This window comes from Microcaecilia unicolor, chromosome 3, assembly GCF_901765095.1.
Source record: "Microcaecilia unicolor chromosome 3, aMicUni1.1, whole genome shotgun sequence".
Lineage (NCBI taxonomy): Eukaryota > Metazoa > Chordata > Amphibia > Gymnophiona > Siphonopidae > Microcaecilia > Microcaecilia unicolor.
This window is the reverse complement of record NC_044033.1, coordinates 115,071,137-115,083,922: the sequence shown is the minus strand read 5'-3', so window position 1 is coordinate 115,083,922 and position 12,786 is coordinate 115,071,137.

Sequence of the window (12,786 nt, the reverse complement as noted above, 5' to 3'; positions counted from 1 at the left end):
TCCTTTTGCTAAGCCGTGGTAAAACGTGGCCTGTGGTAGGGTGGGTGCATGGTTTTGGCACATGCTGGGCCATTTTTTACCACAGCTAGGAAAAAAAAGGCATTTTTTTAATGGGTACATTAAATGGCTGTATGCTAGAATTAAAAGTATCGTGCGACTATTTAATGCCTGAGCCCTTACCCATTGGCCTAGCGGTAAGAGCTCATATACTACAAACATGGTACTCATGCAGCATGTACCAATGTGGACAAGCTGCTCATTACCACCGGGATCACCCCTCCCCTCCATGGTAGAAAATAGAAAAATATTTTCTACCATGGGAAACAGTGCACACCAACTTCAAAATTGCCACCGAGTGGACGCACTAACTGTGAGATAGTGTCAATTTGGCGCATGCTACATGCGCAGTAGTCCTACATGGATGTTTTCAGTTCTATATGATTCCTAAACTTTAGTAGTTTAAGGGCCTGTTTGTTAAGCTTCCTTGCCCAGAAATATTAAATAGAAAAACAGATCTTGTAAAATTGCTATTTTCCATTGAACTTATACCACTTATAACATCCTCACAGCTTTTTTTTTTAGTGTGATTCAGTCCCCAAAACTGAAAGAAGTCAGGATGTTTAGTACATGTTTCTGGGAAGAAAAACACTGTACATAATTAAAACCAGGAAGGATATGCTGAATTTAAAATGCAGCTGTCAGAATCACCATTGTGAAGTAAATACCAAATACCTTAGCTGGACTTGGTTTTGTAACCAAATGTAAGTTTCTCCAAAAGGTTGTGGTACATTTTCTGTTTTGAAGGCTAAATAAGGTTTCTCATCTACAATTCCTCACAAAGCTTTGAAGCCTAATAATTAGTAAAGGGTAAAGGGACATGGATTTGATATTCCACCTTTCTATGATTCAAAGTGGTTTATGTTTATTATATGTAGGTAATTTTCTGTCCCTATTGGGCTCCTAATCTGTTTGTACCTAGAATAGTGGAGTGTGAAATGACTTGCCCACGGTCACAAGGAGCTGCGATGGGAAATAAACCCAGTTCTTCAAGGCCTCAGCCCACTACACCAATTATTAGGCTACTCCTCTACTTTTTGTGTTAACTATTTAAAAGAACCCACATTCTGAACTTGGTGCAGCTGATTTGAAAGCTAAAGGAAATTCGGTTGATGATTTAAATGCTATAACAATCATGTAGGGGCTAATTTTATATAGTCATTTTCATGCACACGTGACCACGAAAGCACATAAATGGTCCATTATAAAATTCTGATTAGCATAAAAGTAAGCATGTTGACATGAAGGCATAAACTTTGCCAGTAGGCATATGGGGGTCCTTTTACAAAGGCACACTACTGTTTTTAACATGCACTAAAAATAAACTTGCGCTGAATGCTAGAGATGCCTGTATATTCCTATGACATACAATACATTGCTAGTAGAGGTGAACTAGGGAGTAGAATAACAAGTCTGTTATCCTATATTGTTGTCATGCACAGGGAAAGTCTCATACAGTCACTGGGGTGATACTTGACACCAATACAGGTGAGCCCCTATTTAGTGACGCTTATAATCATAGACTGACCCCCTCCTACAGAAAGTCCACACGGGAGAGAAACCATTTGCATGCATACAACCTGGTAAAAGCTTTGGTCAGAAGGTAAACCTCACAATACACCAGAGAATACACACGGGAGTGAAACCATGTATATTTACTGAATGTGCTAAAAGCTTTGGTTGGACAGAAAGCCTCACACGGCATTAGAGAGTCCACACAGGGATGAAACCATTTACATGCACTGAGGAGATAAAAGCTTCAGTTGTATTGGGACATGTAATTAGGGAATGTACACTCTTGTTATGAAGTATGGAAAAATAGCACTCTGGTATTTAGATATATATAATGAGACCTCCTTTTTATCTATAGATCTGAATTCAAAGCTCAAATCTACTGATAAACAATAAACACAAGGCTCAGATGTTATAAAAAAAATAGAAAGCTTGGCATCAGGTAGAATAGTGGAAAACTGACATCCCAGGAAAGCAATAGGGCATCCTTGGGGGCACTGCTGTGGACTTTATAAAATGCCCCCAGGTACACATCTCACCATTGCTCCCTTACCTTTTCTGCTGAGCCCCCCAAAACCCACCCAAAACTCACTACCCCCAACTGTACACCACTAGCATAGCCCTTACAGGTGAAGGGAACACCAATTTGTGGGCACAGTGGGTTTCTGGTGGGTTTTGGAGGACTCACGGTTTCCTCCAAAGGTGAAACAGGTAGGGGACGGTAGAAGCCTTGGTCCATCTGTCTGCAGTGCACTGCACCACTACTAGATTACTCTAGGGACCTGCATGCTATTTTAATGGACCTGAGTATAACATCAGAGTCTGGCAAGTAATATTTTAATCACATTTTTTGAGGTGGGAGGAAATTAGTGACCACTGGGGGAGTAGGGCATCTTTTTGTGTGGCATGGAGGAGCGGCCTAGTAGTTAGTGTAGTGGACTTTGATCCTGAGGTAGTGGGTTCCATTCCCACTGCAGCTGTTCGTTATAAAAACAGATCTGGCACACAATGTCTAAGTTTTAATCCTGGATGATTTTTGTTTTGTTCCATTATGGCTTAAAGATGTCTAAGTCTTAGGAATGCCCAAGTCCCACCTTGAATTTGCCCATGGCATGCCCCCTTGAGATTTAGACATCCTTCTGATGGGCTTCAGAGAAAAACATCTAAAAAGAGGTTTTGAAAATACTCATTTGGACGTTTTTTGTGAGATAAACATCCAAACGCAGACTTATGTCACTTTTTGGACGTTTTTCTCTTTTTAAAATGAGCCCCATAGTCACTACTTACAGAGATATTCCATGACACCATTTAATTGGCAAGCACCACTGGGATACAAATGCAACAAATAAATAAATAAACTGTAAGCACTAAAAATCAGTCCTTAAATTTTTATGTGGTTGTTTTTTCTTCACAAGCATTAAAATCATTCCAAGTTTGTATTAGTTTTTTTGACAAGCAATAGGGATGTGAATTTGTTTGAAACATAGGGGAAATGTGAACAAGTTTTCACGATTATTTTTTTAACTCTGAAAGGGAATGGGACTTAATATACCACCTTTCTGTGGTATTTTGCAACTACATTCAAAGTGGTTTACATATGTTCAGGTACTTATTTTGTACCTGGGGCAATGGAGGGTCAAATGACTTGCCCAGAGTCACAAGGAGCTGTAGTGGGAATCAAACCCAGTTCCCCAGGATGAAAGTCTACTACCCTAATCACTAGGCTACTCCTCCACTCCACAGGCAAAGACAACATTTTGGGTTTTTTGTGTCATTAATAGAACACAATCTTCTTAAAAAGTGCACACTTTTCTTGACGGGCATGTACTATTCTCGAAGAGTGTGCATTGTTTCTAAAGAGAACACACATTTTTCAAAAGAGTATAGAAACATAGAAACATGATGGCAGATACGAACCAAATGACCCATTCATTGCAACCACTATCTCCTCCTTTTCCTAAGAGATCCCTCATGCTTATCCCACGCTTTCTTAAATTCAGACACATTCCTTGTCTCCACCACCTCCACCCGGAAGTAATTCCACTCATCCACCACCCTTTCTGTGAAAAAGTATTTCCTCAGATTACTCCTAAGCCTATGACCTCTTAACTTCTCATTCCAGAGTTTTCCTTAATTTGAAAGAGGCTTACCTATTAATGTCACTGAGGCATTTAAACGTCTCTACCATATCCTCTCTCTCCCATCTTTCTTCCAAAGTTAATGTATTGAGGAATCCATTTACTAAGCCGCAGCAAAATGTAGCCTGCGGTAGTGTGGGCACGTGTTTTTGGCATGCACAGGGCCAGTTATTACCACGTCTGGAAAAAGGTCTTTTTTTCAATGGGCCGGGAAAAGGGTCTGCGGTAAAATTGAAACCAGCACACGCCTATTTATGGCTGAGCCCTTAATGCTACCCATTGATCTAGCAGTAAGGGCTCACAAGCTACATACATTGTGACCAGTCAGTGCACACCAACTGCCGATTAACACTGGAAACTCTGCGCCTGGTTGGAAATTTAAAAACATTATTTGTTCTGGCGATATGGGTACATGACAAATCTAAAATTACCACCAGGTGGTGTGCTAGCCTAGTGGTAGTCTCATTTTGGGGCTTGCTGCATGCGCTTAGAGCCTACTGTGTCTTTGTAAAAGGACCCCTGAGAGCCTTAAGTCTGTCCCCATACGATAACATTTAATCAGCTCTCTGAGCTCATGTGCAACTTTCTTTAAATTAGTCACTTTATTTTCTAACTCCTCTTACTCTCTTATCTATCTATATACAGTGGGGGAAATAAGTATTTGATCCCTTGCTGATTTTGTAAGTTTGCCCACTGACAAAGACATGAGCAGCCCATAATTGAAGGGTAGGTTATTGGTAACAGTGAGAGATAGCACATCACAAATTAAATCCGGAAAATCACATTGTGGAAAGTATATGAATTTATTTGCATTCTGCAGAGGGAAATAAGTATTTAATCCCTCTGGCAAACAAGACCTAATACTTGGTGGCAAAACCCTTGTTGGCAAGCACAGCGGTCAGACGTCTTCTGTAGTTGATGATGAGGTTTGCACACATGTCAGGAGGAATTTTGGTCCACTCCTCTTTGCAGATCATCTCTAAATCATTAAGAGTTCTGGGCTGTCGCTTGGCAACTCGCAGCTTCAGCTCCCTCCATAAGTTTTCAATGGGATTAAGGTCTGGTGACTGGCTAGGCCACTCCATGACCCTAATGTGCTTCTTCCTGAGCCACTCCTTTGTTGCCTTGGCTGTATGTTTTGGGTCATTGTCGTGCTGGAAGACCCAGCCACGACCCATTTTTAAGGCCCTGGTGGAGGGAAGGAGGTTGTCACTCAGAATTGTACGGTACATGGCCCCATCCATTCTCCCATTGATGCGGTGAAGTAGTCCTGTGCCCTTAGCAGAGAAACACCCCCAAAACATAACATTTCCACCTCCATGCTTGACAGTGGGGATGGTGTTCTTTGGGTCATAGGCAGCATTTCTCTTCCTCCAAACACGGCGAGTTGAGTTCATGCCAAAGAGCTCAATTTTTGTCTCATCTGACCACAGCACCTTCTCCCAATCACTCTCGGCATCATCCAGGTGTTCACTGGCAAACTTCAGACGGGCCGTCACATGTGCCTTCCGGAGCAGGGGGACCTTGCGGGCACTGCAGGATTGCAATCCGTTATGTCGTAATGTGTTACCAATGGTTTTCGTGGTGACAGTGGTCCCAGCTGCCTTGAGATCATTGACAAGTTCCCCCCTTGTAGTTGTAGGCTGATTTCTAACCTTCCTCATGATCAAGGATACCCCACGAGGTGAGATTTTGCGTGGAGCCCCAGATCTTTGTCGATTGACAGTCATTTTGTACTTCTTCCATTTTCTTACTATGGCACCAACAGTTGTCTCCTTCTCGCCCAGCGTCTTACTGATGGTTTTGTAGCCCATTCCAGCCTTGTGCAGGTGTATGATCTTGTCCCTGACATCCTTAGACAGCTCCTTGCTCTTGGCCATTTTGTAGAGGTTAGAGTCTGACTGATTCACTGAGTCTGTGGACAGGTGTCTTTCATACAGGTGACCATTGCCGACAGCTGTCTGTCATGCAGGTAACGAGTTGATTTGGAGCATCTACCTGGTCTGTAGGGGCCAGATCTCTTACTGGTTGGTGGGGGATCAAATACTTATTTCCCTCTGCAGAATGCAAATAAATTCATATACTTTCCACAATGTGATTTTCCGGATTTAATTTGTGATGTGCTATCTCTCACTGTTACCAATAACCTACCCTTCAATTATGGGCTGCTCATGTCTTTGTCAGTGGGCAAACTTACAAAATCAGCAAGGGATCAAATACTTATTTCCCCCACTGTATGTTCCATCTTTGCGTATACCCTATGCTATCTATTAAAATGTTCTATTACGTAAGACCTAAATCGGGAGATAGACGTTTGTCTCGCAAAGGCGCCCAAATCGGTATAATCGAAAGCCGATTTTGGGCGTTTCCAACTGTACTCCGTACCGTAAACGAATAAAGTTGATGGGGCGTGTCGGAGGCGTGGTGGAGGCGGAACTGGGGCGTGGTTATCAGCCGAGGAGAGATGGGCGTCTTTAGCTGATAATCGAAAAAAAAAAAACAGTTTTTACCGCGATTTTGGGTCACTTTTTTTGGACCCTTTTTTTTCACGAACAAGTCCCAAAACAATGTCCCAACTGCCCAGATGACCACTGGAGGGAATTAGGGATGACCTCCCCAGACTCCCCCAGTGGTCACTAACCCCCTCCCACCAAAAAAAAAAACACTTTAAAAACTTTTTTCCCAGCCTGTATGCCAGCCTCAAATGCTGTACCCACCTCCATGACAGCAGAATGTGTTCAATCCTGTCACAGCCTTTCCCTGGGTCAGATGTGGCTCTTGGGTGCAGAACAGGGTCACATCAGCATTGCATTGTGGTGGGTGTAGGGTATTGGGCTCCGTGATTTCATTAGCTTGTGTTACAGTCTCACGATGTTGGTAGTTGGTAGGCTCTTCTCCCATGGTGCTTTTCCCCCTGCCTACTGGGTCAGAGTGTGCCCTGTTGTGTTTCGTGTTGTAGTCCAAGCGGTATTGGCCATTTTTGTAAGCCAGTTTTAGTTCCCTTTCCTGTGTTAGCCACGTTAGACAACTTAGTTCTTCCCTTGAATGTGGCTGAATGAGGGCATTGTACAGCATTCTGCCAGTTCTGACCTACTGCTCATCTCAGTACCAGGGAGACTCGTTGCCAGTGGGGCACAACCTCTGATCTGCAGTTAACTGTGAGTAAACACGGTTATTCCAATAAAGGATGTTTTCGGAGAGATTAGTCTTCAGGTGTCAACTGCTGTGCCAATGTTATACAGCAGCAACAAGTCCTAGAGGCCTGCGTGTATGCAGGTCCCTGGAGCACTTTTAGTGGGTACCGCAGTGCACTTCAGCCAGGTGGCCCCAGGCCCATCCCCCCCACCTGTAACACTTGTGCTGGTAAATGGGAGGCCTCCAAAACCCACTGTACCCACATGTAGGTGCCCCCTTCACCCCTAAGAGCTATGGTAGTGTTGTACATTTGTGGGTTTTGGGGGAGGAGGGTTGGGTGTTCAGCACCCTTGGTAAGGGAGCTATGCATGTGGGAACTTTTTCTGAAGTCCATCGCACTGTTGTAGGGTGCCCAGTTGGTGTCCTGGCATATCAGGGGGGCGAGTGTACTATGAATCGTGGCCCCTACCACGACCAAATGGCTCGGATTAGGACATTTTTGAGATGGGCGTTTTTAGTTTCCATTATCGCTAAAAAAAACAAACGCCCAGCTCAAAAAAGTCCATTTTTTCGAAAATACGGTTCGGCCCGCCCCTTCACGGACCCGTTCTCGGAGATAAACGCCCATGGAGATAGGCATTTCCGTTCGATTATGCCCCTCTATGCCATACTTTGTATTGTTATTTGAATATTTTTACTGCTGTAATTGTCTGTTTGATTTATTCTTACTGTACACTGCCTTGAGTACGCTTTATGAAAGAGACCACTGACCAATTTTGTAGCTGCCCTATGGTTAGGCTCATGCTCGTGCATGCCAGAGGCGTAGCCAGACATCCAATTTTGGGTGGGCCTGGGCCCAAGATGGGTGGGCAGAATAACTCCACCCAGTCCCACAGGTGATTTGGTCTCCCCTTCTCTCGCCTGCATGCCATATGGTCTCTCAAACATCCCCCCTCTCCCGCATACCTTTTAAATAGCAGATTTTCACTGGCAGCGAGAAGCAACTAATACACACTGATCATGTTGGCCCCACTTCATAAAAGGTCCCTGATATTGGAGTCAATATTCAAGGTGATTTAGCTGGCCATTGACTGGTTAAATCACTTGGTTGGGGCTAGCCACTAATTTTCAGTGGTACTTAACAGACTAAGTACCGTTGAAATTTGTGATTAGCGCCTAACTCAAAGCTGACTATGTTGGGAGTATTCTGGGGATGAGTCAGCACTTGGCTGCTTAAGTGCTGATATTTGCCCTTAAGCAGCCAGGTTTAGCGCATAAATGGGACCACATAAAAGTCTTTCCTATTTTTATGTGAAAGCCCATGGCCACTTAAATGCTGAATATTGACTTTAAGCAGTTATTTTTAGTTGGCTTAAAAATAATCGGATATTCAAAGTCAAAGCCTGCACAGGTCTCAGCTTTGAATATCCAGGAATCACTCCATCGGAGGTGAGGAAATCACTCACTGCCGCCAGCTGAATATCGGACCCATTGTTCCTGTAATGAAAAAGATTCTAAAAAAAAAGAAAATCCCAAACAAAATGAAAATTTCCATAAATAACAATGGGAAAAAATACAAAATGAAACATTCTGGGATTACACGCAATCAGCCAACTTAAGCTGCATAAATAAAAATATTTTAGGAAAATAAAATAAATGAGACGACATAGATATTATGAGCAATCCTTTCTAGTCACTGAGGGGCCCATTTACAAAGTGGCGGTAAGCCCAACGTGGTAAGTCCCACACCCAGTGTGCCATCATATCAGGCGCTACAAAAATGTTTTTATTTTTGTAGTGCCTGTGTGTACCCGGCGGTAATCGGGCAATGCTGTGGGCTGCCTGGTTACCACCTGGTTAGTGGAGGAGCCCTTACAGCCACTTCAATGGGTGGTGGTAAGGCTTTCCCACAAAATGGCCGCACGGCAAGTGCTTCACTTGCCACATGGCCATTTCCTGAAGAAATGAAAGACCTAACTTTTACTTGCTGTAGTAAAAGGAGGCCTCGGCATGCGTCAAAAAGAGCGCAGACTCCAGCACAAGCCCTTTTTTGCCACAGCTTGGTAAACGGGGCCCTGAAGGACTTGTAGTTAAGGGATATCTTTGCTCAGACTTCATTAGTCTAGAAATATCTTCCCTTGTGCCTCGAGCTGATAACTGCTTGTCATTAGTTTTTAGTTAATTAGTGAATTTCTTGCCTCCATAAAAGGAATCCTCTCTGTGAAAAAGCAGTGAATACAGAATCGCTTGTTAGTGGAACCAAGTTCTTTTATTTCCTTGTAGGAGTTGAGCTTTATTGGAAAGAAATGTAAAGGCAGATTTTGCATAGGATGTCTAGGCCAGAAAAGGGACTTTCAAAATTTCCAGCATACTTTACAAAATGGGAACAGCCATTTTACATAATAACACATGCAAAAAATTGAAGTTGTACTCAAGGTATACATGTGTAATTAGTTGTACATACACATGTAAGTGTTGATCTGGCAAGTTAATGCATGCAATGCAGATAAATATATGCATAATTACTGTATTTGTACGGGAAGAGCCAGTTAAGAAGCCAAGCTCAAAAACTCAAATTTTAGGCTTTATGAGATGGTTTTTAAAGCCAGAGAGATAAGCACAATTGCTCCATCACTTCTCAAAACCTCAAGTCTGAATGAGAATTTACAATTAGGCGTGATTTGGAGGAGATGTAAATGCTGACAGTGATTTCTTTTTGTTTTAAATATACATGTACTTCCTTTATAAAATGGGAAGTACAGATATATATTTTAGAAGCCTGCCAATGCAGCTACCCCCTTTCTCCATTATTATTTAACATTGCTTTTGAGCTGTGGCAATTAGGCAACATCAGGATATAACGGGAGTTTAGTGGGGTCAACAGGAGTATAAGCTTTCAGTATATGCCAGTGGTTCTCAAACCTGGTCCTGGAGGCACCCCAGCCAGTCAGGTTTTCAGGATACCCACAATGAATATTCATAATAGAGATTTGCATGCACTGCCTCCACTGCATGAAAATCTATATCATTTTTTCTATATCTATTCAGTGAGTGTTTTGAAATATCATGCAGCTTTCTTGTTCTGAGGAGAGAAGGACTTGAATGAAAGTACTTCAAGGAGAGACTGGGAGAAATTCTTGTCCTCCATTCTTCTTATATTGCTATCTGCATCAATTATCTAATCTATGTTTTTCCTGGCACAACATGCATTGTGGACTCCGATAAGCTTGCAAAATTGTCAACTGTTCATTCTGGGGCCCTTTTACTAAACTGTGGCAAAAAGCGGCCTGCGGCAGGGTAGACGCATGTATTGGGCGTGCGCCGGGCCAGTTTTTACTGCATCTACAATAAAGGGCTTTCTTTTAATGGGATGGGAAAGGGACATGCGGTAAAAATGAAACCAGTGTGCACCCAAAACCTGCCTGAGCCCTTAATGCCACTCATTGATCTAACGGTAAAGGCTCATGTGCTACACATGCAGTGACTGGTCGGCGCACGCCAAGTGCCAATTACCACCAGAACCAGCACGTGTAGTAGGAAATAAATAAATTAATCATAGAATGTGTTATAGGCGTGCGCCAAATCTGAATTTACCACCAGGAAGGCATGCTGGCCTGGCGGTAGTCTCATTTGGGCGAGCACTGCATGTGCTTAGAGTCTACTGAAGCTTAGTAAAAAGGTCCCTCTAATTGGTACTGGTAATGTTTGAAAGATACAGCCACTCTCCCATATGCTTTTTCTTTGTCCAAATTTGTAAGCTACTGGTCTCCTCTTTGGGATAAGATGACTGATATTGGGGGTATTCTGGAACTTTTAGTATTTAAGGGGCCGTTTTACAAAGTGACGGTAAGCCCATGTATATTTTAGTATCGACAAAAATGGAAGAAACTAGACTTATATAGATCCCTAACATTAAAATGTAAGACAATTAGTTTGTTTTTTATCTTGTTATGTTTTTTTGTTTATGTTTTGTTTTGTCAGGGGGGGGTGAAGGTTCAATAAAGCTATTTTTTTGGGGGGGGGGAAACAATCTGCCCACACCACACCCAGAACCTGCCCCCTTGAAATCTATGCATGCATGCCTAAAATCCTCATTCACACATTTATGCCCAGTTAGCCTTTTAGTCCAAAGGGAAAGCAAGAAAAACTTCTAAGTCCAAAGGGAATGTCCAGAAAATTAGAGGATGACTCATGACTTCCACGTGTGTTTGGAGAATAGAAGATCTTTACTGAAACACCGAATAAAGACCCAACACAGGGCCGTGTTTCGGCTGTCAGTCTGCCTGTATCAGGAGTCTGATACACACACTGTACAAAATAAATGAATACAAAATTAATAAATACAAATAAAACATAATACAAAGAATAAATGATTCATATAAATATATCAGTAAAACATCAATAAAAATCAAAGACTGACTAATAAAAATATGTAAATAGTGTTGAACTATATACTGGAATATAAAATGCATGGGCACTTAAAGGGTAAATGTAAATATTGATAATGTATGGTTATTAGAGGGACACAAAACCACGTGTCTGTAATGCAAAGTGATGAGTGATGGGTCTTCGTTCGGTGCTTCAATAAAGATTTTCTGTTCTCCAACCATGTGTGGAAGTCGTGAGTCATTCTCTAATTTTCTGGACATTCCAGTTAGCTTTTTGCATATGTATATGGTGCATAACACTTTTTAAATGACCTCCAAAAACTGAATTTCCACAATGAAGGACAAAATTATCAGCAAGAATTACATCCAGATTCATTTCATCCATATTGAGTGAGATACCTGGTGCTTTAACAAATTGAGGGGTCCTTTTACTAAGTCACAGTAAAAAGTGGCTTGCGATTGTGTAGGCGCGGGCTTTGGGCACGCGCAGAAATATCTTTCAGCGCACGTACCAAAATGCCTTTTTAAAATTTTTGCCGAAAATGGGCGCCTTGCAAAATCAAAATTGCCATTCCTCCATTTTGGGTGTCTGACCTTACCGCCAGCCATAGACCTAACGGTAAGGAATCTGCGCGTTAAGGACCTACGTGCGGCAGATGCCGCTTGGCACATGTCCGAAAATAAAAAATATTTTCCAGATGCGCATAGCGGACGTGTGCCAAAAATGAAATTACTGCAAGAGGCACGCGGTAGTCGGGCGGTAAGTTCATTTTGACACGCCTTGGGCACGTGTAGAGCCTAACGTGGCTTAGTAAAAGGGGCCCTGAAACATGCTTTTGTAGGAAATGCACCTTTGTACTATCTACAATATAGTTTGCATTATATTAGCTGCTGGTGCAGTCTCCACTGTATTTATCCTTCCTTCAATCTTGACTCCACAGAACAGATGAATACAATCATTTATTTTATCAGTGCAAGACTTTGATCTAGCACAGGATATAATGACCTTTGTGAATTCCTGGGCTTAATTTCCACGTGCTAGCTTTTGTTGTTGATTGTATTCCGCAATCACTAGTTTGAATTTAGAGCACAGAGATTCTTTGAATACCAGGTAATGAGCAAGCACAGACACTTTCTGACTTACATTTCTGGAATTTCCTAGTGACGGTCAGGTTTGTTGTGGATGCAACATTCTTTGTCTGTGCCATCCCATATATATTTAAAAAAAAAAAACCTGATTGATATTTAGTGCAATCTATTTTTACCCTCCATTATAACAACAGCAGAAACAGAGAGGATATACAGTGGGGGAAATAAGTATTTGATCCCTTGCTGATTTTGTAAGTTTGCCCACTGACAAAGACATGAGCAGCCCATAATTGAAGGGTAGGTTATTGGTAACAGTGAGAGATAGCACATCACAAATTAAATCCGGAAAATCACATTGTGGAAAGTATATGAATTTATTTGCATTCTGCAGAGGGAAATAAGTATTTAATCCCTCTGGCAAACAAGACCTAATACTTGGTGGCAAAACCCTTGTTGGCAAGCACAGC